This window comes from Hyperolius riggenbachi, chromosome 5, assembly GCF_040937935.1.
Source record: "Hyperolius riggenbachi isolate aHypRig1 chromosome 5, aHypRig1.pri, whole genome shotgun sequence".
Classification (NCBI taxonomy): Eukaryota; Metazoa; Chordata; class Amphibia; order Anura; family Hyperoliidae; genus Hyperolius; species Hyperolius riggenbachi.
In genome coordinates, this window is record NC_090650.1 from 419,697,896 (window position 1) to 419,710,239 (window position 12,344).

At 44.1% G+C, this 12,344-nt stretch overlaps 1 long non-coding RNA gene across 1 annotated transcript in view; it reads right to left on the bottom strand.

The window, feature by feature from the left end:
- Positions 1 to 11,620: 11,620 nt before the first annotated feature.
- The window catches only part of LOC137517882 (uncharacterized), a 39,566-nt gene continuing 38,842 nt past the window's right edge, over positions 11,621 to 12,344 (bottom strand). The window contains exon 4 of the long non-coding RNA XR_011020705.1: positions 11,621 to 11,709. This is a non-coding gene — a long non-coding RNA (uncharacterized lncRNA). The remainder of the gene's footprint in view (positions 11,710 to 12,344) is intronic.

Below are 12,344 nucleotides of genomic sequence, written 5' to 3' on the forward strand. Positions count from 1 at the left end.
TGAACACCAGGGCCCATATGCAATTCACATTTTCCCTTCAGTTTTCTTCTAGGTTATATTTTCACATCTTGTCATAAAATGCCTTCTAAGCGCCACCAAGCAAGAAAATGCTCAACATAAATTTATTGGTACTTTTTCACAAACCTTTGGGTATTTTTTCAATTGTAAAATGCTGAAAACTTAGTTTAACCCCCTTGCCGTTCCAATTCTGTCGGGAAGGGGGCGGCGCAGCACTTTTTTAAAATTTTTATGCTTTTTTAATTCATGTAGCTAGCCTAGCGCTAGCTACATGATAGCCACTGACAAGCGGTATCCTCCTATATACTTCAATCGCCGCCGGCGATCTTTGCAAGCAGGAGATCCCATGCAGAACGGGATTTCCTGCAGGGCTTCCCCCGTCACCATGGTGACGGTGCGGGATGACGTCACCGACGTCATGGACGTCAGAGGGAATCCCGATCCACCCCTCAACGCTGCCTGCCACTGATTGGCCAGGCTGCGCAAGGGGTCTGGAGGGGGGGTCGGCGTGGTGCGGCGGGTAGCAGCAAATCGGCGTGGAGCGGCGGCGGCGAGCGGAATATGCAAAGTGCTAGCTGCGTGCAATAACCGGCGGGATAACCGGCAAGGAGGTTAAAGAGAAGATGAAAACTACTCCTAGGAGATAACTCAGGTGAAAAAAGTTAAGTGCATATGGGTCTATCATGAGTAGATAATGTAGGAAAACCGTCTTACTACACAAAGGTGGTAAAATAGACTTGGATCTACCTGTTCACAAGATTGGGGTCGGGGTGTCAGATGGTGCTTTGCCTGGGGCCAGAAACAGCTCTGGACTGGATGGAAAGAACCTGCTATTTCCAACATACACCTATTCTTGCACGTTTCAGCAGATTGTGCTGTTTTAGCACCTTCACAATGCTCGCACCTATCTTGGGAAAGTTTATGCTATGCACTGAACTATTTGAAAGGTCCTGCAACCATTGTTCACTGCAGTCAGTGCATAAATCAACCAGTTAAAACATATCTCAGATCAAAGGTGATAGAGTGACACCGGTTACTAGCTGTGCACTACAATGGAATGGAATGCAATGTGTCACATCAAAAACCTTCCTAAGAGCAATGCCTTAACCCCTGAGGGCCCAGATCAGTGCTGCACTTGTGTACAGAACACGCAGAGAAGCGTGGGAGCAGTTTGATCAGGCAATAGATTACTAAAAGTGGCTACATGTTACATTATTTTCTGTTCGATTTAAAGTGGAACTCCAGTGAACATTTTACTGTTGGCAGGTGATGTAGCTGCTGCATAAACAGCTATTTTCCACAATGCAACAAGGTTCACAGACAGGAAACTGCCAAAAGTTTGAAATTTTCTTGTGGGAGGGGTTTCTTGTGGGAGGGGTTTCACCACAATATCAGTCATACAGCGCCCCCTGATGGTCTGTTTGTGAAAAGGAATAGATTTCTCATGTAAAATGGGGTATCAGCTACTGATTGGGATAAAGTTCAATTTTTGGTCGGCGTTTCTCTTTAAAGCGGAACTGTAGTGAACCAAAAAAAAAAAGCATAAAGTTACTTTTATTTTTACAATATTCATTTGTAGATTATTTAGTCAGTTTGCCAATTGTAAAATTTTTCCTTTCCCTGATTTACATTCTGACATCTTAAATTATTCCAGGTGATCTGTACGGAATGTTTGTTACTGAGAGTTCAATGCACAAAGGGTGATAGTGCTTGCTTGGCAGATGGAAAAAAAAACACTATTTCCCACAATGCAACAAAGTTCACAGACAGGAAACTGTCAGGACCGTGGTCATGACATCACACTGTGGGAGGGGTTTCACCACAATATCAGCCATACAGACCCCCCTGATGATCAATTCAAGAAAAAGTTTCTCGTAGGAAAGGGGTATCAGCTACTGATTGGGATAAAGTTCAATCCTCTTTAACCGCAATTCGGGGAAAATGGTAGCTTGTACAGGAAGATTGAAAGGTTTTTTTTTTAATCTAACTAAGAAATCTGAAAATTCAGACCAACTTTACCACACGATAGATTGTAAAATTGTATTAAGTCTGAATAAATTGCATGCAACTATTCAGTACATAGCAAACTGGGACAGCCAGGCAATGTGCATTGTTTAAAAGGAAATAAATATGTCAGTCACAATATTTGTCACCTTGGGTTCCCTTTAAAAAACCAGAGCAAATTTCACATTTCAGCGCTGCTTCCATTCATTTGGCAATAGCTTTATTACTACTTATCACATCTAAATTATGTCACAAATTAGGCTTTCTTTGGGTCATATTTTTTGTTAAGAATTTTATTTTGTATGTAATTTAAAGGGAATAAAAATAAAAAAAAATCATTATTTCTCAGTTTTCAGTCATTATAGTTTTAAAATAAAACATGCTACTGTAGGTAAAACCCACACATTTTATTTTCCCATTTGTCATAGTTATTACAACATTTAAATTGTGTCCCTAGTACAATGTATGGTAACAATATTCTATTTGGCAATAAAGGCGTATTTTTCCGTTTTTGTGTTTTGGGTCCTCTCAATTAATAGAGTAACCTATTAATAGTTACAAGCCCTTATTTGCAAAAATAACATTATATATATATACACACAAACACACACACACACACACGCACACACACACACACACACACACACACGCACGCACGCACGCACGCACGCACGCACGCACACACACACACACACACACACACACACACACACAGGGGGCAGAGGCTGTTAATGAGCATATTAGAGGTATAGGAAATATATTTTTGAATGTAATATTTTTTTATCCACTAGATATCATCACACAGTCTCCTGTCTACTTAGAATGCTGAATCAGAGTGTTCTCAGTAAGCAGGAAGTGACAGGTGTTTTTTTTTTTTTTTTTACAATGAATGATCACTGTTAGTGATCATTCATTCATCAGACACTTTGATTGGCTTTGAGAACACATGTTCCCACTCACTAATCTGTGCACTGTCATGTGACGTCAGGGGCAGGCACATGCATGCTGTGCTTGTAAATATGCACAGACGAATAAATACATAAATACGCCCCTGGGGGCTAAAGTTTTTAGGGACGTTGATACTTATTCCAAGTGAGGGCAAGTGGTTAACTAAAAAAAAACGTAAAAAGTTATTCATATTTAAAACTTTCAAAAGTTATATTTTTGAGTGAAATAACTTTTCGCCATAAACAATCTTTTTTTTTTTTTTTTTTTTTTTTTACAAACTTGAACAGGTGTCTGGTGCCTCGAACAACCTCTTCAAAACGTTCAATCAGCTAAAAAATTGGACATTTTTTGTTGAATCGAAAAAAAAAAAAATTGTAACTTTTGGTGCCACCTGTGAAGGATGGTGTCTGACTTCAGCTGTTGGTTAAGTTAGGATTTCAATTTGCGTAATAGATAGGTACGTTTTAATGAGGCGGGGCACACACCACTCAGTCTGAGTGTACAGTGATTGCCCAATCTTACCCACATCTCTACAATATGAAAGCCAACGCATTTAGATTGTTTAAGTAGTCACTTACAGTATTAGGGTGGGTTCACATTTGCTTCAAAACCGTATCCGTGGCTCCATTTTTTTTGCCCTGAAAACGGAGCCATGGATACCAATGTTAAAAATAACGGCCATCTTTACACACTTCAAATAACTGAGCCGTAGGCTCCGTTTTTAGAAAACTGAGCAAAGAGCCTGGATTTGACACATTTTCACAAGCCCAGATACCCACGGAGGCAATGAAGGGCAACACAAAAACGGATCTCCCTCTACACTTTTGCACACAAAACGGATGCCAAAGCAGATTGCCTACTGCCTGCTCCTCCCCTCATCTCGAGTCCCGTGGGAGAAAAGCACTATAGAAACGTTATTGTTATCTTTGCAGACCTCTTTATCCAATAGAAACACACAGGAAGGAAGGACACATTTTTGACATATGTTTAAATGCACTGGAAACTAATGCTGCACAAGCACAACATTTTGAAAAACGGATCAGTTTAAAACACATTCGGACCTGCAACCTGGCAAGTGTGGACCGATCCTAATGCATAAAGATGGTTAAGATGTCAAAAGACCGTACATTTACCGGCTTTTAAGTGGCCATCCACCCTCTACACGAAAATCCGGCAGTCCTCCTGTAAAGAAAAGTACCTGTGCTTAGTCTTCTTCCCCGAAGCCTTCCTCGAAGACCCGTCCCTGAATCACCCACCCTCCGGGGCGTGGATGTCTGAGCAGCAAATGTACTAAGGCAAAGTGGAAGTGAAGGAAAACTAGATTACGTTCCTTAGTGGTCAGTAAAGCTATGTATCACAGTAAAGGATCAGTGGGGTAGCGTCAAAGGTCAAAGGGGAGGGACTTCTGTTTTACACTGGAGAACGGTCTTCATACCTCTTGGAACAACGTAAATTTGTGTAATGTTTAATGATGATCGTAATCATTATGTGAAATTCCGTGAAAATTACACAAGAAATGATGCAAAATTATGAAATATTACTATTACATAACAAATGAATTACGATTTTCCTTGAAATTGCACATTACGATTACAATGCGTAATTGTGAATTTCGATGCTGGGTATAACGCTGTAAAAAAAACCCAAAAAAACAAAACAAAAACACTTGTGTAGTATAATTTTTGTTAAAGGTGACTTCTGATTACATACCTTTATCATCATATACTCCCTCTATGTTTCTCAGGTTTATTCCTTGGTCACTTAAAATCCGCCTCCTCTTCCATCAATAGAAATGATGTACCGCAACGCCCACTGCCTCCTCGTCCTGCCAATACAGCCCCCTAGAATACCAGAGAGCAGACGATGCAGAACCCTCTCTCTTCCTGTTATAATACCCTTATTGATATACAACGTGAACTCATGCTTTTGCCCTAATTTACTCCTACTGTGCGTCTCTTACGGCTTCCACGTCAATCTATCATGTTCTATTATATCCTTTGGACTCTGTTTAAGTAACAGCTTTATTCCAGACTCCTGTCATTCCTCTGGGATGTCCCATGACCTGCGGAGAGCTCCACACAATGTCTGACTCAACCTATGTAATAATCAGGCCCTTTATTTCTCGCCAGTCCCAGAATGGAGCCTGTGTGATTTTCAGCCAAAATTCCACACTAACTTTTTTTTTTCAAAAAAGAAAATACTTTTTTAAATGTTGAATGGAGCCAGTGTACGACTGTAAGTCTTATTTTACTCCAACATTTTATTCAGAAAGAGACATCTGTGGGACATCTCTAGCATGTTATTAAAGTGGGAAACTGTCCGAAAACGGTTTTCCACTTTGGGCATGGCCGGAAAGGCAAATTTCTGATTCTCCAGAAAATCCGATTTCCGCCAATTCCGAATATGGATTCCGCAGATTTCCAATCGTTCCGATTTCCGAGTAGTGGCTTTTTGGTCATTTGCATTCTTTGATTGGCCTAATACTTCGGAGTTGACTCTGCATTCTCTGATTGATCCAATGTTTCCGAGGTCTTTGTTTGGTCTATAATTACCGAGTTGTGGTGATGCAGTATTTCTGCAGAAATGAGAATTCCGAGTTCCATTTTTTGATTTTCGAGTAGTGTTTTTTTGGGTCATTTTTTGCATTCTCCGAAATACTTCAGTCTTGACTCTGCATTCTTTGATTGGTCCATTGCTTACAAGTTCTGTGATTGGGCTAAAATTGCTGTAATGCAGTATTTCTGCAGAAATCTGATTTCTGAGTTCAGCTGTCCAATTTTCAATTGGAAATATGAATTTCCGATTGGAAATGCGAAGATTTCAATTCCACGAAATCCAAATAAGCATCCCTATTGGTGTTCAGAGATTTGGATAGGGTGGGTGAGAGTCAGATCAACAATCCTACTCATATAGAGTGATATGAAGTTTTCACTTTCTACGGCAGCACTAGAGCAGGAAGAGGACGTAAAAAGTAACACTAGTGAGCTGAGAAATAGTACACTTCAGAGAGCACTGTGCAATAGTCTCCAGAACTCAGTACAAACTTTGTGTGGCCATCCTTCCATATTAGCAGAGGGGTAGGGGAGCAAGACTGAGAAGCAGGGATGCTCAACTTCGGCTTCGAGTGAAAGCCGAATAGTTGCTATCCGGATTTTCACCCTGGTAATTACAATCACCTGTGCGGGCTGGGCAGGGGGGGTCAATCTTACCTGTCTGACATCTTCTTCGTCCATCCCTCGCCGCCTCCCACGATGTGTTCCACAATGACTACAAACACTTCCTCCTTCAACCTGGAAGGAGGAAGTGTTTTTAGTCACGTGACCACCGCTTGGACCGCATCGTGGGAGGTGCCGAGGGACAGACCGAAGAAGACGTCAGACAAATAAGCATGACCCCCCACCCAGCCCGCACAGGGGATTGTAATTAATTAGGAGGGTGAAAATCCGGACAGCAACTATCCGGCTTTCACCCAAAGCCGAAGTTGAGCATCCCTGCTGAGAGGAGCGAAACCAGACATTACTTGTGGCCTGTTTACTGAAGCCACGATGGGATGACCACGGCCCACAAAAGCCACTCTAGGTCAGCCCAGAATAGCTGAGCCTAATGCCCACATCATCCCAATACAGAAAAAACCCATCCAGTCCAGGTTAGCTGATTCTTACATTCTTTAATGTTCTCCAACCTTAACCACTTGAGGACCGGAGGCTTACACTCCCCCAGTAACCAGCCTATTTTTTTACAAACAATTCAGGCCACTGCAGCTTTAAGGGCTCACTGCAGGGCCGTACAACTCAGCACACAAGTCATCCCCCCCCCTTTTCTGCCCACCAACAGAGCTTTCTGTTGGTGGGCTCTGATCGCTGTGGGGATATTTCTTTTTTTTTTTTTTATTTATTTTTAATACATTTTTCATTTATTTAATTACTGCCCTCCCTCCCACTGCTAGCCAGTGACGGCGATCACCTGTGTATGGTTATTTTGACTTTTTATTTGTAGTTCAGGTTCTCTTTAAGTTTGCACTCAATGGTTTCAAAAGTTGGAGAGTAATGGATGTGTTATGAAAAGGAATTCGGGAGGAGGGGAGAGGCTTATGAGAAGTCTTGTATACGTGAATGTGAGGAGGCTTTCTAATGGAGAAGAGAAGAAGGTTGTGTGGAGAGTGGAGGTTGCAGGTGGGGTGAAATCTAGAGGCTATTTTTTCAGACTAAAAGACGCTCTGGACTATAAGACCTAAATTTAGAGGACAGAAACCAGGGTAAAAATATTCTTAACCTGGTGCGTCTATGGTTCAGGGGCGTCTTGTAGATGTTCTCCCCCCAATTACTGTGTCCTCCTCCTGTCCCTCTTGGTGCCCCCCTTCTGTCCCCCTTGGTGTCCACCTCTCCTCCTGTCCCTCTTGGTGTCCTACACCTGCCCCCTCCGTGTCCCCCAGTGTCCTCCTGCACTCCCCCTGTGGTATGTAAGCAGCAGCGGTTACCTGAACCGAGGGTGCCCGAGGTGATTAGCTGCTTCTCCTATCACACACTCTTCCCCATAGTGTCGGCACTTCCTAGTTGGGGCATTACACACATGTCCAGCATTAGGGGGAAGAGCGAGTGAGAAAGCAGCTGGTTGCCGCAAGCACCCTTGGGTCAGGTGAGTGATACATGCGGCTGTCGCTGCTAATTACATTCTACAGGGCGAGCGGAGGAGGACAGGAGACAGTACAGGGGACTTCCTGTATTTGGCCTATAAGACCCAGGAACTTTTTCTCCCCACCTTTGGACGAGAAAAAGGGCCAGTTTTCTCCTAGGAGATAATTTTTCATTTTCAATTTAAAATAACTTTCAAGCGCTTTTCAACAAAAAACAATACCAAAAAGTAGGTCAAAAGGTACTATTAAAATTATGTTAAGTATTGTTTTGCTTTCTGGTGGCTTAAAAGGCATTTTATTGACAAGTTTAAAAATATCACCTAGGAGAAAACTCAGGAGAAAAAGTTAATTGCATATGGGCCAAAGTGTGTCTTATTGCCCAAAAAATACACCAATTTCTTTGATTTGTAGATAACCATGAAATGCATTTACCTCCTGAGCAGTATGCCGACACTATGTCGGGCATGCCGCTTCAGAGGTTTTGCTGGCCTTAGGTGTCCCCCAGAGTGAATACAATAGGTTTACTGGCTGTATTACAAGTTAGGTAGCACTAGGCTAGCTTTTTTTAGGTCGCCGGCACCCCCTGATCCCCCCGATAGAGGCGCTATATACATTACCCAGCCTGGCTCCAGCGATCGGCGCAGCCTCCCTGCACAGCTCAGCTCTTCTCTATGAGGAGGATCGGGTTTGCGCATGACGTCGGCGACGTCAGTGACGTCGTATGCGATCCTTCCCATAGAGAAGAACTGAGTTGTACGGGCAGGCTACACGATCGCTGGAACCAGGCTGGGTAATGTATATAGCGGCTGTATCGAGGGGATTAGGAGGTGATCGGGGGGTGCCGGTGACCTAAAAAAAGCTAGCCTAGTGCTAGCTAACTTGTAATACAGCCAGTAAACCTATTAGATTCACTATAGGGGGCTCAGGCTAGCAAAACCTCCTGAGCGGCGTAACGCTCAGGAGGTTAAAGGACCACAAGAATGTCATTCAATACCTAATCAATAATTCGCCTATAACACTATCACAACAAATTGTAAAATGTAGAATACATGAGTATGCATACTTATAAAGTGTACATTTGTCCTAGAGTAAAATTCACTGGGCCAGATTTATCAAGAGTGTCTGAGACAAAATATTAGTAGGTTTTTAGAAATCCGTGCAGAACTGTCTCTTAAAGAGGAACTGTAACGAAAAAACGGCCCCTGGGGGGTACTCACCTCGGGTGGGGGAAGCCTCAGGATCCTAATGAGGCTTCCCACGCCGTCCTGCGTCCCTCGGTGGTCTCGCTGTAGCCCTCCGTACAGCGGTGACGTAATATTTACCTTTGCAGGCTCCTGCGCAGGCGCTCTGGCTGCTTTCTCTCCGAAGTAGGCGGAAATACCCGATCGCCGTCGGGTCCGCTCTACTGCGCAGGCGCAAGTCTCCGGCACCTGCGCAGTAGAGCGGACCCGACTGAGATCGGGTATTTCCGTCTACTTCGCAGCCGAAGCAGCCACAGCGCCCCCGCTGGAGCCTGCAAAGGTAAATATTGAATTGAACAGTCGGCACAGTCGCCGGCTGTTCGGAGGGCTGCAGCGAGACCTCCGTGGGACAGAGGACGGCGTGGGAAGCCTCATTAGGATCCTGAGGCTTCCCCCACCCGAGGTGAGTACCCCCCAGGGGATCTTTTTATTATTACAGAGTCTCTTTAAGAAATCATTAGATAGCAGATCCCTTCTAAAACTGTTGTATAATAGGAGGAGCTAGGAAAGTCTCTCAGACAGTGCAGTGTGTGAGGGGAATTGCTGTTGCTGAGGTAACCAAAACACCTGCTGTATTGATAGCAGCAGGCTCTGAGGAGGAATTCAGCAGGTGGGAGGGGCACATCACAAATCATGTCTAGCCTGCACTCTGCAATCATGTCTAGCCTGCAGTTCTACATCTGTAGAACTGCTATCAAGCACTTCTTATTCTGCGCCAGTTTAGGGATGGATTTGTACTTCTCTTAACTGTAGTGCAGCTCTAGAAATCCACGCTAAACTGCCACTATTATTAGGATTTAAGAAGGTTCTTATCATGCAGAACTGTTCTCCCTGCTGGTTAGAACAGATTAAGAAGAAAAAACTGTCGGTAATGCGTTGATAAATCTCCCCCACTAGCATTAAATTTTTCCCTATGTTGCCGTCACTTACAGTAGGCAGTAAAAATCTGATGGATCTGAAAAAAATAAATAAATAATAATTTCTCGCAATAGTAGTCCTATTTTGAGAACCAGAAAAGTAGGAACATTTTTTTTCCTAGCCAGCTTCTCTTCCAACACCTCCCCCTCACGTTGCAATCAAAAAAGCCCTCACACAGGTTTAGCGACACGGATGAATTGTGTAGGTCACGGCTACCATGAAAGCCATCATACACTTTGCACAAGCAATTGTCCGCGCATGGAAGGCACCTGTGGAATGCAGGGTAAGAGTTTGGTGGACAATAGAGTATTTTGTTATGGGGACAGCTCATGAAATGTACACGTTGCACACCTCAGAAACATGCCTGTGAAACAATTGCTGCGCTAGTTAACTCCACTCAACTCCAGAAGGGCTCAGCTTATTCCAAAACTGCGCTGATAGGAAAGTATTGCTGTTGGGGAAGAATGGGGGGCAGAACTTTCACTCTTGCACTCCCATCACCTAACAAAAACAAAAACATGCCCTCTTCCCAAAATTTACCTCCTTAAGCTCCTTAAAGAGACTCTGTACTAAAGAAAAGTCCCCTGGGGGTACTTATCTCGGGAGGGGAAAGCCTCATGGTCCCAAGGAGGCTTCCCCAATCCCTGTAGCTGCAGGCAGTCCAGCGCTGGCTCCCCTGAAGCGTCCCACAATCCTGGCTCGACAAGCCTGACAAGGCTTGATATATTTACTTTCTCTGGTTCTAGCGGGGGCGCTGTTGCGGCTCTCAGCACAGAGATAGGCGGAAATAGCCGATCTCTGTTGGGTCCGCTCTACTTCGTAGGTGCAGGAGACTTGCGCCTGTACAGTAGAGCAGACCGACAGCGATCGGCTATTTCCACCTATCTCTGAGCGGGAGCCGGGAAGGTAAATATTTACAGTTCGGAGGGCCAGAGCAAGACCGCCGTGTGACACAGGAGGACGGGGAAGCCTCAATAGGATCCAGAGTCTTGCCCCACCCGAGGTGAGTACCCCCCCTCCCCCCCCCCCCCCCCTCCCCGAGGGGAACTTTTTTGAGTTACAGGTTTTCTTAAAGTCTATGGCCATATTTAGGCATAGGCAAAGAAGGTGGGAGCCTAGAAAACCTTCCTGTGGGAGGGATTGCCAAATAATTATTCCAATAACAATTTACTCTTTGTGCTTTTATTGTACACAGCTGATGGCTACATGAAGATACGAATTTAATGGAACAAGCATTCGCTGTGTCATCATTTCCATAAGATTCTGAAATGTCAAAAAATGTATTTCCATACAGAATTGCATTCATTTTTTGCCAAGGTCTTGAAGAGATGATGGGAGAATCAGACAGTTGCGTAAAGTTCTTCTCAGCAGACTTCAAAGATTTTCAATGGGGTTAAAGTGAACCTTAAGTGTCCCAAAAAAAATGAGTTTTACTCACCTGGGGCTTACCTCAGCCCCCTGCAGCTGATCGGTGCCCACGACGAGTCGCTCTGATGCTCCGGGTCCCGCTGGCGGCCACTTCCGGTTTCGCCGTCAGGACCCGTCAGGCTGGGGAACGCGGCTGATACTACGCGTTCCCAGCCAAAATAGCACCCCTATGCGGCCATATGTCCGCATAGGCACCCGTATGCGGACATATGGCCGCATAGGGGTGCTATTTTGGCTGGGAACGCGTAGTATCAGCCGCGTTCCCCAGCCTGACGAGTCCTGACGGCGAAACCGGAAGTGGCCGCCAGCGGGACCCGGAGCATCAGAGCGACTCGTCGTGGGCACCGATCAGCTGCAGGGGGCTGAGGTAAGCCCCAGGTGAGTAAAACTCATTTTTTTTGGGACACTTAAGGTTCACTTTAAGGTCTGGACTCTGTGGTGGTCAATCCATATAAGGAAATTATGTCTCCATGAACCACTAATTCACAATTTGGGTCTGATGAATCCTAGCGTTGTCATCTGCAAATATTTGAAAAAAAAAAGAAATTCACTGATGGAATATTTTTGTCATTCAGTATATTTTGGTAGTCAGATGACCTCATTCCTTGGGAAACTTAATCATCCAATGGAAGACTCTTACAATCAAATAGAGATGTCTTGTATAAGTGGCAACATGTAGTGGTAGCTGATGACTTGTGCCAGTGATGTCGAACCTTTTAGAGACAGAGTACCAAAACTGCAACCCAAAACTCACTTGATCACAAAGTGCTAACACAGCAATTTATACTGGATTCTTAGGTTTTAGTTTGGCAAAAGAAAAATCATACATTCAAGGACATCCTACAATTAAAATGCAGCAATCGATCCAAATTTGGAATACAGCAGCCATCCCACATTTGAAATTCACCCCACACATGCAAAGAAGCAATTACACCTACAAATGAATTGCAGCAGCCACCCCACAAATCATACAAGAACATTACCCCCACATTTGAATTGCATCAATTACCTCACATAAGAAATGCAGCAATTATCTCACAAATGAACTGCAGCAGCTACCCCACAAATCATAGCAGCACATTACCCCCACAAATGAAATGCAGCAATTAGCCTCCTCCTGGTGGGTGAGTGAACACCTCCTGGAATACACACAT